At 39.3% G+C, this 14,536-nt stretch overlaps 1 long non-coding RNA gene across 1 annotated transcript; it reads left to right on the top strand.

Moving 5' to 3' along the window:
- The first annotated feature begins 3,171 nt into the window (after positions 1–3,171).
- LOC112487042 (uncharacterized) lies at positions 3,172–4,679 on the top strand. The gene is made up of 2 exons (XR_003049751.1): positions 3,172–3,460; positions 4,566–4,679. It is a non-coding gene; the product is annotated as an uncharacterized LOC112487042 (long non-coding RNA).
- Positions 4,680–14,536: the final 9,857 nt, after the last annotated feature.

Genomic DNA, 14,536 nt, shown 5'->3' with positions numbered 1-14,536 from the left:
GAAAACCGAGAAGGAATTCTCTCCATTTTACATGATTGGATTTTTACTTAATTCCATCAGGCGGAAAAGTGTCACTGCACATCTGAGCTCATGTTCATGCTCTGCAAAACCTGGCTGACACTAAACTGTCTCCAGAGGAAGGGGGGAAAAAGATAAAATGACTTTACAACAGTTTGTGTTTCATCTAATACGGTCCAGCAAATTCTAATTAGTGCAGAGTTTTTTCCACATGTCATCAGCCTGCAGGGAAACTGAGTTAATAAAAAAAAGACGAGTACTGCCTGGAGAAATATACTTTTGGATTCAACTCATTTTTCAGGGAATAATCACATTAAAGATTCTATTGTATAATAATATTATATCATTTGTTTAAATTTACAATTCAAAAGGTTTTTGGTTACAGTAACTACACAGTTAAACTCAGTGCTGCGTTCAAGGACTCCTTCTTTGCTTCCAGACACTGGAAACGTTTTACGTGGGGTTTCCTCCAGGACACACAGTGTTTACCTGCAGCGCTGCAGGGCTATAGGTGCCTGGACGTATTCTGATCTGTTTTTTATTACGTGCATTGCCGCAGGAAGTCTGCAGCTGTAAATAAAGATGGGCCGTAGTATGTTTTTTATTTCCATTGGCATGTTTAGGGGCTGACGGTTCATGCTTTGGCCACATGCTAGAACTTACAGTATATCTTCCTTTTCCTTTAGGGGAAAAAGAGTGTCCCTTTTCAACTGACTGTAATTGTTTATACTGTATGAGAACCAGGCCAGGTCACATTATTTTACAGCACGAGGCGGCCGGTACTTGAACGTGACGGAGGAAGTATCGACTATTGAAATGTTATTTACTTGTCAGTTTTCTGGCGTGGCTGGTGGAGACTTCCCTTCAACTGCAGAGACACCTGCTCCGAATAAGACAGGATCGAAACGCAGGCGTGAATATGTTCACAAAAAGATCTTTTATTAACATCTGCACAAACACGAAGAAGAAATAAACATTAACACAAAAAGGGTCGAATATTGACTGAGCTGATCATTTATAGCTGCATTATTTGACAAACAAACTATATCTCATGCTATAAATCAACAAATCAAGCTTTGGTTTAGTTCATTTACAGTTTGAATTTTATTGTTGTTTTAATGCATTCTTACTTTTATATTTTCTTAATTTTATCACGTTTTAAACACTCTCATACATTCAGAAATGTATAAAATATAAAATCTTTATTAGTCAGGAATAAAGATGATAATCACGTCTCTATGACCCTCTCATATTCTTTACCAGTCTGAAGGCCATTTCGATTGACCAGTCTATCTAAATAATGTACTTGTGCAATACAAGAATCTAGTAGAACGACATCCAATATTCTCACCACACAGCTATTTACTGAGTTTTTTTTTGAAAAACAAAAACTAAATTTTCACTATAACTACATTTGTTTGTGCCTTTCAAACACTTTGGTAAATGTTCACCTATTATTTTTCTAACTTAAAAAACAGTTTATATATATATATACATAAAATTCTCCTTCGTCACTAATCTCAGCTCTTCTTGCTGTGTAAATCAAGCTCAAATTTGGATTTACTAATTAGATATTCCTATTTCTATTTCTATTTTATTTTAATATTTATTCTTAAACATAGATTTTAAAGTGTAAAGGAGAAAATGTGGAGTTTCTCCAACGCTGAGGTTTTAAAGTTTAAATACAGAAATACAGTGAAACAATGGGTTGTCTTACCACAGATGCCAGCCTGTGTCACCCCAGTCCACAACCTTTTTTAAAAACACTTCCCCCCAATGAAAACTCCTTTTTAGCCCAAAATAAATTGAGTTACTCCACTGAACAGAAGCTTGATTAAGATGAAGTCCAAACGGCTGCAGACAGTCGTCAACTTCTTCTCAAACTTTTCTCGGAGCCGGAAACTTCTAAACTAAGACTCCATTGACGTGTACAGTCGTGACTAATTTTTTAGGAAGCCCTGTGTAATTATGTTTTATTATGTGAATTTTCCGCTCTCTCTCGGAGACATAGATCAAGACATTGTCCTGATGGTACAATGAGTGAGACTGTTGTCACAGTCAGTGACCCTGAAACGCCTCCGTAGCCTCTGCTGGATTCTGATTCCTCGTTCCACAAACAGGGCTTACGAGATATTTGTGAACGCGGGGGCTAAGAGAAAACACAAGGGGCACGAGGAGGAGACGGGAGCCCACATCCTCGCTGCACTGGCAGCATTAAACTCCTGCTTCCACAGTCAGACTTTAGCCTGTGGCAAAGCAGGCTTGATTGAGGTCTTTGATGGGCATTAATACAGCGTGGAGAGGCAGCTTTGTGTAGGGATGGAAATGCAGAGTAAATGGAAAGCGGAAGAGGAAGACCAGAGGCCCATAAAGTGATCTGCTTTAATTTGACACAAAAGAGACATTTCATCTGTGCTGGACATCACAGTTTATACACCCAGTGTTTCTGTGTGCTCACAAAGACACACTTGTAAGGTTCTGGGGTCAAATGTGTTATTCCAAATTATTGGAAAAACATTCCAGCAACACCAATCGAATCGTCATCGCAGAGGAATGTGTTGAGCTGGACAGCAATACCTGGATCTGACCCTGAGCAGGACATCTGCGATGAGTTTGGTTCATGTTGTATCTTTTATACAAACAGCAGTGTAACTGACTCTGTTAAAGAGGAATCCTATTTCAGATTCTGTTTCAGTGTTTTTAGACGTTCACTCTCATACTGACATTGTCTAATGTTTTCATCTACTAAAAACAAGTAAAAAAAAGGGAAAAAAATCCCTTATTGTTGCAACAACCCAGAAACCTCAACAACCTCCACAGCTTCATTTAAACTGATTTTTTTATTTAATTTCAGTATTACATCAATGCATTGGTAATCTATTGTCAATATTAGCACATAAATATTTGTCCAATCACATTGATAATTCGGTCATATGTTGTACAAAGACTATTTGTCAACAGATTATCTGTTAGCCACGCCTTTTGTCCTGCCAAGACCTGCTGTGCTTCACTGATGTTAGAATGTCAGGCCTGGCTGTGATGAAATCAGTGTCGGTGACACACCTGTGACTTCACACAGCTGAGAGGTCGTCAGAGATGAAGGTGAGTGGAGTCTCTGCAGGTTTGGAGTCCTTTTTAATTGTAGCTGAAATTGCTTTCGTATGGGTGGGTTGGTTGGTGCACAACATCGACAGTGTGTTTTTTAGATAAAATGACATAAAAATATGGCTGTGCTAAATGTATTTGTTGAAATATACAATGTATTTTTTTTAATATAAATTAATCTCTATCCAGTTTTTTTATGTACATTGAGACGATCAGATGTTTTAGGCCGTGCTATTTGTACTTGCAGCATCATTTTCTTGCACTGGAAGAAGGATGATTTAAGGTCGAGCAGTTTTGCTGAGGCGGCACGTCTGCAACAGGTTGGAATTCAGCCAAGGTGAGTGAGAAAGTAGGGTTGGAATTCAGCCAAGGTGAGTGAGAAATCAGTAGGGAATTGTGCACGTCAAAACTGGATGTTGCACACCTGATTTCTGTAATTGATAACACACATGTACATTACTGTAGTTAACGATACTCACTGTACGTCAACATACAAGTGACATTACACATCAACAGGCACAGAAACACATGACACATCTTCTGTGTGACCAGGTCACCTCCACACTGCCTTCGTGAGAGACCAGCCTGCTCTGCTTCCTGAGCCACTGTCATCTCCAGCTCAGTGCAGAGGAGCTCTGCTTCACCTCAGGGTTGTTGTTTTCCGTCTGTCTTCCCTCTTCTTCTTTTCTTCTTTTCCTTGATTTTCTGGCCTGAGTCTGGGGACGGTGCCCGGCTCGTCCAGACCCTCAACGTACACAAAATTCACAGATGAAAGTTTATTAGGATCTGGAAAAATGTGTCCCATATGTGAGTCCAGAATCTGGTGTTGATCTTGGGATTCTTCCTTTACTGATATGATCAGTTGAGAGAATGATCCTACTTCATCAAATTCAGAGCACACCCTGCTGACACACACATACACAGAGAGCAGCACAGGGAGGTCCGTGTGTGTATGTGTGTGTGCGTAGAAAGGTCAAATTGAGCGCTAGCAGGCTACACATTTTTGCAATCAAATAACCTCTGGAAGATATTAGCGATCAAACTGATGTAGTTTCAATCAGCAGTCAGAGGGAGCCCACTGTGAGATTGTGCATATGGCATCTTTCACTGCCCACCACCTCCTTCGCTGTTGTCATGTTCTTTTAAGGTTAAACGGTGCAAAAAAAAAGAAAAAAAAAAGTCTAACCACCACCTCCCATCTGCAAAGAAGGACTCAGATGTTCAAAAGCTGCTAGTTTTTATAGATTCAGAAAAAAAATGTAGCCGTCATTTTTGGATAGTGAGTCAGTCAGGGAATTTAGTTTAAGGTACATCATGTGTTCATGGTGTTTTTAAATGTAATATCTACAGGGATATATTGTTGTAAGTGCTATATAACATGAACTAGAACTAATGAGAGCAGTGACTTTTTTTAACTCTGTTATATTCCGTGCTGTGAACAGGCTTCGCTGCTTCAGTCCGATGGTTTTGATGTCTGGATAAGGCCATTCCAGGAAAGTCTTGTGGCAGAACTGAAGAAGCCTCTTGGATGAGAGGTGAAACGTCTTCAAAAAAAAAAAAAAAACTACTTCGTCCAGTTGCCCTCGATGTGACCATTTTCAGCTTGTGGCCCGCTCTTTAGTCCAAGGTGAGCATCATTTTGTTCCTGGAACAACAGCAGAAGGCTGACATGTTGCTGTCACTGTGTCACTCCTTACTATGAATTTACCTCCAGTTGTTAGTCGTCAGTTGTCCTTTGTCAGTTGTCTCCAGTTATTCCTCATTACTGAGCAGCTCCCTGTAACTGCAGCGGTCCCAGTAGAAACCTCCTTATACAGGAGGGTCCTTGACTCACGTCGGGGTTCAGTTTGTAGAGGTGACGTAACTTGAATATTTGTCCTAAGTCGGACCTTACATGCAGTTACGTTTACACATCGCAAAATATTTAGGAAAACTGAACCTGTTCACCAGAAAACTATTGCTTTTACATGGAGTTAGTCACAGAGATTGTCAGTTTGGTCTGACAAAACCATGCTTGTGAGCAATAATGAAACAACAAGGAACAAGACTGTTTTAATAGATATGTACGTAGGAGGTGTAGCGACCGAACGGCTAAACGCTATAGGTCGAAGATGTCGTAAACCGAGAACCCACTGTAGATGTTTGCTTGATCACAGGTGTGTATTTGTATAACAGACTGGGTGAAGTTAAAGAGTGACCAAATAGTACCTTTGATAGTGAGAGTAAGTACTGTAATATTTTATATATAGAAAAGGTATTTCTTATTTGGTTGTTCCCACTACTTTTCTAACTAAGTTTTCTTATCCTTATCTTTGAATAACTCAGTTATTTTAAACAAATACATTGTGCAAAAATGGATCTGAGACTTGGAGGTTTGGTTCAAACTGTAACCCGCTCCTGATGCTCTCCTTTAATAGCAGCTTGTTTTGATTTTTACAGGATTGTATTAAACAGCACAGGTCACAGAACCTGAGCTCTACATCCTCACTCCTTCACCCCAACATTCCCCCCAGGCTTCAGTGTAGATGTATAACAGAGTCATCAAAACTCCAGCCACGTCTTACTTCAACATTCATGTAATAATATATTACTTTATTTTAAAATCTCTTCCTATACATGACATTACATTACAATACATTTAGCAGACGCTTTAACCAAGGCGACTTGAGTCAGTCAATCAACAATCAAGCTACAGTAAACATACAAAATGCATGCAACATTACTACACAGTACTATATCATTCTGTTCTGCTTTAAGATTTATTGTTCACTGGCTTCAAATAATTTACTTGATAATAAATGGTAACATTTGTAAATCTCTCTTTTGCTCTACTGTTACATTTTTTTTTTCTAATAAATTGTTCATTTTATTATACGACCTGGTTGAAGTGTAGGCCAACACAGACATACAACATGTGGTGGTAAAAACCTCCTCAAACAGAAGTCCAGCAGACAGCAGCAGCACACTCTCTCCCTCCACTGGAGCAGAGGTGTGTTTTAACGCTGTGATCTCTCTGCTTCACCTCTGACCCCGACAATATTTTCATTAGAGGAAAGAAGATCCTGCACATCTATAGTGTTTAATCTCAAAGACTCAGCCAACACTGGTCATGGGGGGGGGGGTGCTGTGGGCGGGCCGGGGTAGACCCTCCCCGTGTTTATTTTGGTGGGCAGGTCGTCGTCTCGCAGCAAGGTGCCCGCTGTCATCACCGCGACCTACGAACTCGGGCCACCGGACATTGTCAGACTTTAGAGAGCGAAGCTGCAGCAGCATGTGGGACGGGGTCAAAGGGCAAGACTGCTGCTGAACGTGTGCACAGATGTCAAGGCAGAGCTTCAGTTCTACTTCTGTGGATCCAGGCAGTTGGAGGCTGACGTTTAGAGGTTGATGATTGACAAAAGTACAGAAAATTATTTTTGAGGACAAAAATATTTTCTCACGTTGGGTTTTGCTCTCTTCTAATGTATTTTAAATATTTTTGAAATATTTATAATGTATATAAACATTTTCCTACAGGCGGATCGTTTTTACAACCACAGTGTGGGGTCCTAGCTTGGGCAGACAGCTTCTGTGTATGGAGTTTTTTGTAGGGGTTTTCTGTTGGTTCTCCCTTATTATAAGTATGTGTCCACAGGTGTGAATGTAAGTGCAGAGGGTTGTCTTAACACGCGGCTCGCAGTTTGACTTGTGCACTGTCCAGGATCTATCCTGCCTTTTTCTTAGGTCAGCTGTTTGGATGACATCATAGAACAGTCGATCAGTGTGTTGTTGAAGATTCTCCTGAGCTACCTCTGAATGCTATAATATGATGTGTTAAATGGCCTTAATTTGAATCGGCTGCAATGATAATTCAGCATTTGATGTCTGTCCCCGTCTCTAAGGCTTCAGTCCGCTGTGGTTTCACAGTTGTGGTTGAAGACGTGTTGACTCCCCCCCACAGCTCTGGTTTCTGATAAATATGGAGAAACTCTGTCACAGTCGGGGAGTCTCCTATTTTCATACAGCGACAATTGCCTCCTGCAGCTTCTTAGTCCAGGAGCCTTAGAAGAAAATAAACTAGAACTAGAACTACTTTTTCAGGGTAAAATCTAAGGCCATAACTCCACAAATCACTGATCAAACTAAAACAAAGACGCATTTAATTTTACTTAGATTTACATTACAGGATTATTGTGAAAAATCGAATTGTTACTTTAAAAAAAATTATTGAAAAATCGAATTGTTACTTTAAAAAATATTTATATATTTTAAAAGTGTTTTTCAAATGTAAAAATATATTAAAAATAAAAATGACAAAATAATATGTATTTCTCTGAACACAGATGCAGTTCATACATTATTGTTTTTTATCTCGTTACATTTTATCTGCCTCTGATATTACCTCTGTTGTAAATGCGAAAGTTAAATAGAAATTATAAGAAGAATCTGAATGATTACATTAAAAGATAGATCATTATTATTCAAAATAATAATAATGATAACAATAATAATACATTGTATTTACTTCTTAACTGTACTTTGATTATACAATGTAATAATTTCTATTTATTAAGACTACAAAATTGAAGAAACCTTTTATATGGATTCTGTAGGGCTATGTATTATTTTGTCTGAATAATCAATGCATAATTAATTAATTTAAAAAAACATTATAAACTTTGTCCAACGTAAATGCTATTTCTCTACATGAAGACAACAACAAACCTGAGGTAAACAACAAATCTGCTGTTGATTCTGACACACAACGCTGATGGCCAGTACAAAAAAACAAAATATCACTGACCCTTTCTTCAGCAAAGGTCAGCATGAGAAAAACAGTGAGAGAAAACAGAGTAGCCAGTCACTGGTCTAATGTCCTGGAATGTTCTGGAAGCAGCCAGAAGGAGAGGAAAAAAACAGGGATTTAATCAGAGTCATGTTGTTCATTTAATTTAAGGAGACACTTGCTCAGACGCAGATGACCTTCTCTTCAGATGGTCATTTATTCACTTAAGGACGAGGAAGGACTGAATGGGGACTATTTAAGATATGACCACAAAGAGCTTTATTATTGCACTAAAAAGAGTAAGGATTGTTCTGGTAAATGGAAGTCAGTTAAAATGAATTATTTCAGTTTTACTTTTGGAAGCTATAGCTATATATATATATAATACAAATATACAAATATATATGTTTGAACATTAGAAATTTTTAAATTGTAAAAACAGTTTTTTATTTGCTTTATAATTGAATTTTGTTGATACATTCTCCAGTATTAAATGAACATACGGAGCAGCTGATGAGGATTCTCCTGTTTCTAAACACACCTAAATCCAGGAGTGGAAAAGCTAATTACTTGGTAATTATTTGAATTAGCAAACCGCTACGTCCTCTCAGTAACCTGTGGACACATTTTAAAGACAAAGTATTACGTTTTTATTGTTATCATATTACCTCCAAATGTAATATTTTTACAATAATTACTGCATGTTTGCCTCTTTTATTACACTGACTTCAGTGTTTTTGTGTTTTAATTTGAATTTAATAGCATAACAATGCATAACTAACTGTGTAAAGCTCATTGATAGTTGAATGTAACACTGTCCGCGTTGGACCAATTTCCTCGATGAATTCCAGCTTTTCGCTTGAATCACGTCATGTTTACCAACAGTAACGCAGTGTTCCTGCTAACTCAACCTTCAAAAATCCACAAACTCTAAAGTTTCTCATCCCATTTACCACATCAGCCTTAAAGTTGTCGAAAGCGTGAGAGTTTTCCTGCGGCCCCCGAGGTGCGGCCACCTCCTCGGGGGTATCCATGTCAGGTTGTTGTGGGAGCTGCCATGTCGGCAACAAAGCCCTGTTCATCCTGCTGCGGGGTGACCAAGTGATTCCAATTAAAGCCGCATGTGTTGTTTACCGAGGCCGGGGTTGTTCGAGTCGAACATGAAGGAGTGAGATTATGGCAGCAGAGGGCAGAGCCTCAGTTCACTCTGTCCCCAGTCCGTTCAGACAAACAGCGAGCTCTGTCGTCTTGGTGACGTTTGCCACCACGTGATTAAAGCAGTGTGTTTGCCTCAAGAAGTTGACATTTTCTTAAACTCGTCCACAGCAACACAACTCCGACCTAGAGTTAGAGCCGCTCTGCTGAATGAATCGGAGTGATATACTTTTTTTTTATATATGAATATAAGACTGACCTGCGGAACAATGCTTCAACTCTGTCAGCAAATTGGTCCGATCATACTGGAGGGCAGTGGGCAAAAGCAAGACAAATCAATTTGTTTTAGTATAATGTTGCATCCGCTGGCTGAAGGAGAGCGGACGGGGTGAGGGAGGTGGTGGGGGGGGGCAGAGGAAGGAAAAGATAAATGAAAGAATCTGAAGGGCCTGAGGACAAAGAAGGAGCAAACAGATACTCTGGCCGAATCGTGTGACGCCATTGTCAAGTTGCGCTACTTTTTGGTGCAGCAGCAGCCACAGCAGCAGAGAGCAAGGTTAAACAGTTCATACGTTTTAAACAAAGGCAAAGAGGAGATTAAATAGAAACCATGGGAGGTATTCTTCACATTCCTGCCTGTTGAAATTGGAAACAGTACCATCGACTGAGCGACAGCGATTTAAAATAAAGCTGTAGAGAAACTCACAAAGATCACATGTCACATGATGGCGCTGGTCCTGCTTTGTACTCTGTGCTCTCTGAACTGGGCTGTAATCATCTTAAAACACACAGTACATCTCTGGGATACTGGTGAAGTGTGGTTTTCAAATGGTCTTTGACTGATACTGACTTGGAAATATGACGGTGCGGTTTCACAGTGGTTTTCCCAGTTTAACACAGCGAACACATTTTTTAAGCTGGTTGCTGAGTTTACTCACGGCCCAGATGTTTGTCGTCTCTGCGAGAATCTGGTCAACTGTTAATCTGGGTCAATGCAAATTAGCATTTTTGCAAAAAATATAGAATTGCGTATTTGCCAATATTTTTTGCCAATATATGCCATAAGGTCAACACAAAAACATATGAAAAATGTATTGTTATGAATTTGAGAATAAGGTTTATGTAGAATTGGGCTGAATTCTGGTTTGAATTAGTGCAGGAAATAAAAATGTCAGAATTTGTCCTGCATCTTAGAATTAATAAAATTTAAAGTTACATCAAATTTCTAAAAGATTGTGCAACACTAGGAAACACTGGGAAACACCAGTCATAAAAGATATGTTGAAATAAGTAGATAAAGAAAAGACCATGCCTTGGCCCAGAGTGGAGATCGGCTTGTGACTCACTGATTGTCAAAGTCCAGGGCTGTGACTGTGTTTAAAAGAAGCGCTCCCCTCAACAACTGTCCTTTTCATTTTATGTTTCACATCCATCTCCTCTGCCCCTTCAACGCTGATTCAATTGTAGCCAATTACTCAATTGAAATCACATGTATGAGCAAGTTAATAGGCAATGTGATTGCACAAAATGGTGGTGCACAAAAATAACCTTTTTTTTCTTCCTTTTGAAGGCCTTGGAATCTAATGAAATGTTTTCCACAGTACAGATTACTAATTATGATTTATGATATTTTTCCTTTAAATGTAAAAAACAAATTCCATGGAAATGTCTTGATTAAAAAATGTAAGAATGTTTTTTTATTATTATTATTTGAGATTTTAAAATAAGAATTAAGAAATAAGAAATGCTCTGTGTCATTGTTGGAGACACAAACAGCTATAGCACCAAAATAAATACTACATTTTAAGTATTTGTTTAATTTTGCACTAATGCACTCAACTGTTGTTTACAAATGCCAACCAAGTTTTCATATAGTCCATACTTTACCAAATATGGCGCAAATAACTGAAAATGTATGTTCATTTGTTGAACAGTTCTGAAAGAGTTTACTGCCACCTATCTGTGGTTCACAAACTCTTCCTTTGGAAGTGACTTTTACGGACAGGTTGGCTATTTGTACTGCAATTTACTTTCACTTACGTAACAAGGCATTTACTAAGTAAGGGGTCAGTGACTTTTTGTCTTGAGTAGCTAATGTGTATATACAGAGAGAGATGTGACGAAAGGAAATGAGCTCTGGCATGTTGACTTAAGACTACATTTCCCAGGAGCACTCCACAGACGGACGTTAAACTTTAAGGAGGCCGAAAGGCTGTCAAATTACAGTGGCCACACCTGTGGCTCCGAGGTTGTTACTGTTAAACAAAAAATGTTCACATGAGAGGGAGGAACCGATATAACAGCATTATCTGGAGAAAAATGAAAGATGACAACAAGACTTAAATTTTCCAAACGCCGGTCCAATTCTCGATGAAAAAAAAAAACCCCAGGCCGAAGAGGAAGAGAGTATCTGAGCTGTGTTTCTGGGTTGTTTGCATAATACACTTTGATGGCTGGATACTCGTCCCAATCCCTGGCTCTTTTGTGTGTGCAGATTACAAAAGGCCTGTTTCCAGTGCCGTGCAGGCTACTAAGAAGAGACTATCAAAGGGAAGGAATTGGCTTTCAAGTCAGGACCCTTCGATTGTGTTACAGATTGATTCCAGGTGAGGCAGCTTTAGGAAGTTCAGCCGAAGGAAAATTGCCCCTCCGTGCGGGGCTTGCAAGAGGCAGGGAGGCTTCACGGTTGGCATGGTGCTCCGGAATTCCAGTACTACTCACGTTTGGTGGGATTTCTGAGGGATGAGAGCTGGGCCTCAAAAATCTTGTTGTGGTTGATTGCAGTTACATTTAAAGCTAAGCAGGGACAAAAGGAGGTACACCGAGTGTCTGGCTGTTTGAAAATCAGACTGAATAGCACCACAGTCTGCACACAATAATTGCCAATATTATGTTTAAAACATGCCTTTGATTCGCTCAAAGATAAGACCTGGATTTATTTTTCAAAACAGACGTTTTCCAGTTCCACTCTGGTGTTAACATGACTCTTGAAAATGAATGGTTCGTGTTCCTCTTTTTCACACATGCTATTATGGCAGAAACTCTCTCAAGGACTCTTGGCAGAGATGCGCCCTTCACATTGGATAAAATTGGGATTCTCAAGTCTAACATTGCACAGCTCCACCACATAACCTTTGTTCTATTTTGTTCTAACACAGCGTTGATTTACAGTCTTTTTGGGCCCACATTCCCCAGAGGAAACAGGCCTTTGATTATGTGGAGATGAACCCGTGCAGATACGACTGGCTGTCCACTCCACTTAACTTACCTTTTCTATGGGAAACAGCATTTATCTCTTTGCATCTTTGAACCCTTTGATTTTTAGAAATGACCAACAGATTATTTGCTCTATGTTGTTTTGACAAACTAACAATCATTAAAACCACCCTTGAAACTTTGTTTTGACAAACTAACAATCATTAAACCCACCCTTGAAACTTGTACCAATGTGCATTTAAAGAAATCAAATTTTATTTTGGCACTTCCGGTTATCAGCAGCGTGAATTATTAGCATATTAGCTATAGATTTAGTTTCACCCAAAATATTTAGATCTAACATTTAGATTAAAAATTTAAATTTGATTTATTAAAATGAGCCACTTTACAAGTTAAACTCTTATACACTTAAACACAAAGGGAGCAGTTGAACAACTCAAAGAAACAATATTTTAAAAAATGTAAGTATGTATGAAGATGATGCCTTAGGTGTGTGCAGTAACCCTGTCAATGTGACCTCAGACCGTCAGGTCACCCGTATTTATTTTTCAAAATTTTCAGTGCGATTCTAACAACTATCTTCAACTGCAATCAGTACAGAATCAGCTGTTGAAAACATTTAGATCTGCATTGTCATTCCACACCAAAGAGTGTCTGACGGAGCTACACACACACACCAGGATCCGTCCGCTTTTAACCAAGGCCACACAGAACAAATAAGCTGTTATTCCACTGTTGTTTGGAAGGACTTAAGGAGATTGGTGCAGTAATGAAAAGAAAATAGAAGCGATGTTCCCATGACGGATATGGAAAACTAAATTAAGAGAAGCTGCTCTGTCAGCTCCGAGTTCACACCTCTGGTCCCAGAGCACGTCGCTCCACATCGCCCGACTCCCCACCGCTTACCCACCGCTTCGTCTCATTCACCCTCTGTTTCTCTATTCCCATTCATTGACTCACCCTTTCCGTAGAACCTGATCCGGCCCACAGGCCCATGCGCTCATGTCCTGAGAAGGATTTGTTGATTTCTTTAATCACTGTTCCAGTTCCCCTCCTCTTTGTTTGTTTTGTGGAACGAGGCGTTGATGATGGTCCTGTGCAAGAGAGAATAAGAAATGCTGGAGGACACTGAGCTCTTGATTGCATCTCTAAGGTCAATGTAATTACCGTGTCCTGGTTGCTTTTGTCCTAATGTGCACTCAGGGTTATGTCAAGTGTAATTATACAGTTGAAAAAAAAAATAATTTTGCAATATTTCCAAACTACTCCCATGAGTTTAGAGCTTTAGGATGTGACCACACATCATTGGCTGGTGATATAACTCAGCAAATAGGTCTGTTTTTTTGGGGGGTGGAGGGGCTACTGCTTTTACCTGATCTTTGTAAAGGCATTATTTTTTTCTGTAAAGTCGATTGAATTTTCTAAATATATATGTTTAAGAAACACCGTGTTAAAGAATGACAAAAGGAACAGGGTGGTAATAATAAATAGATTGTTAAATATAAAAAAAAATTATATACATAAGTATTCGAGGAGAAAAGAGAGTGGAAAACATTCATGTGGTTTATTTATTTATTCATAGCAGTTCAGTTGAATCGGTGAGGTTGTGACTTTTGCATCAGTGTGTGACTGAAAAAGAAGTAAAAAAAAAAGGCTTTTACCAACTTCATGGCCTCCTCTCCTTAGTGACAGGAGGAGAGGAGTCCTTCTGGCTATCTGTACGGTTTGGCCCTGATTCTCTGACAGGGCAGTCTGTGGTGTCTGTGGTGTCTGTGGTGTCTGTGGTGTCTGTGGCCCTCAGTGCTCCCCCTGGGGCAGCATTGGATTTGAAACCAGAACCACAACTCTGTTCCCAACCCCAGAATCCCTGACTTGTACCCCATGACCTCCAGAGATGTTTACCAATATGTCTCCAAAGAGGTTTAATTATAGTATTAACAATAATATATTTTCGAATTTTCGAAGTATTTCGGAGTATTTTGATAAAAATCTGCAGTACTCTCAATTATCATTAAGAAAGAAAAAAAAGGCAACGGGAGTTCATTTTAAAATCGAATTGATCAATGGAAGGAAATCCTTTACTTCTTGTTTTGGTCGCTCCCTTCAGGGGTCACCACATCAGGTCATCTGCCTCCACCTCATCCGATACTCTGCCTCCTCCTCTCTTACACAAATCATCTTCCAACTGGAGTCCACTGTATCCATGAATCTTTCAGGGGTTTTCCCTTTTTTCTTCCTCTTCTGGCAGATTCATTTTCAACATCCTTTGTTCATCAA

This window comes from Cynoglossus semilaevis, chromosome 5 (genome assembly GCF_000523025.1).
Source record: "Cynoglossus semilaevis isolate Cse_v1.0 chromosome 5, Cse_v1.0, whole genome shotgun sequence".
NCBI classification, from domain to species: Eukaryota; Metazoa; Chordata; class Actinopteri; order Pleuronectiformes; family Cynoglossidae; genus Cynoglossus; species Cynoglossus semilaevis.
This window is presented reverse-complemented; position numbering and strand designations above follow the sequence as displayed.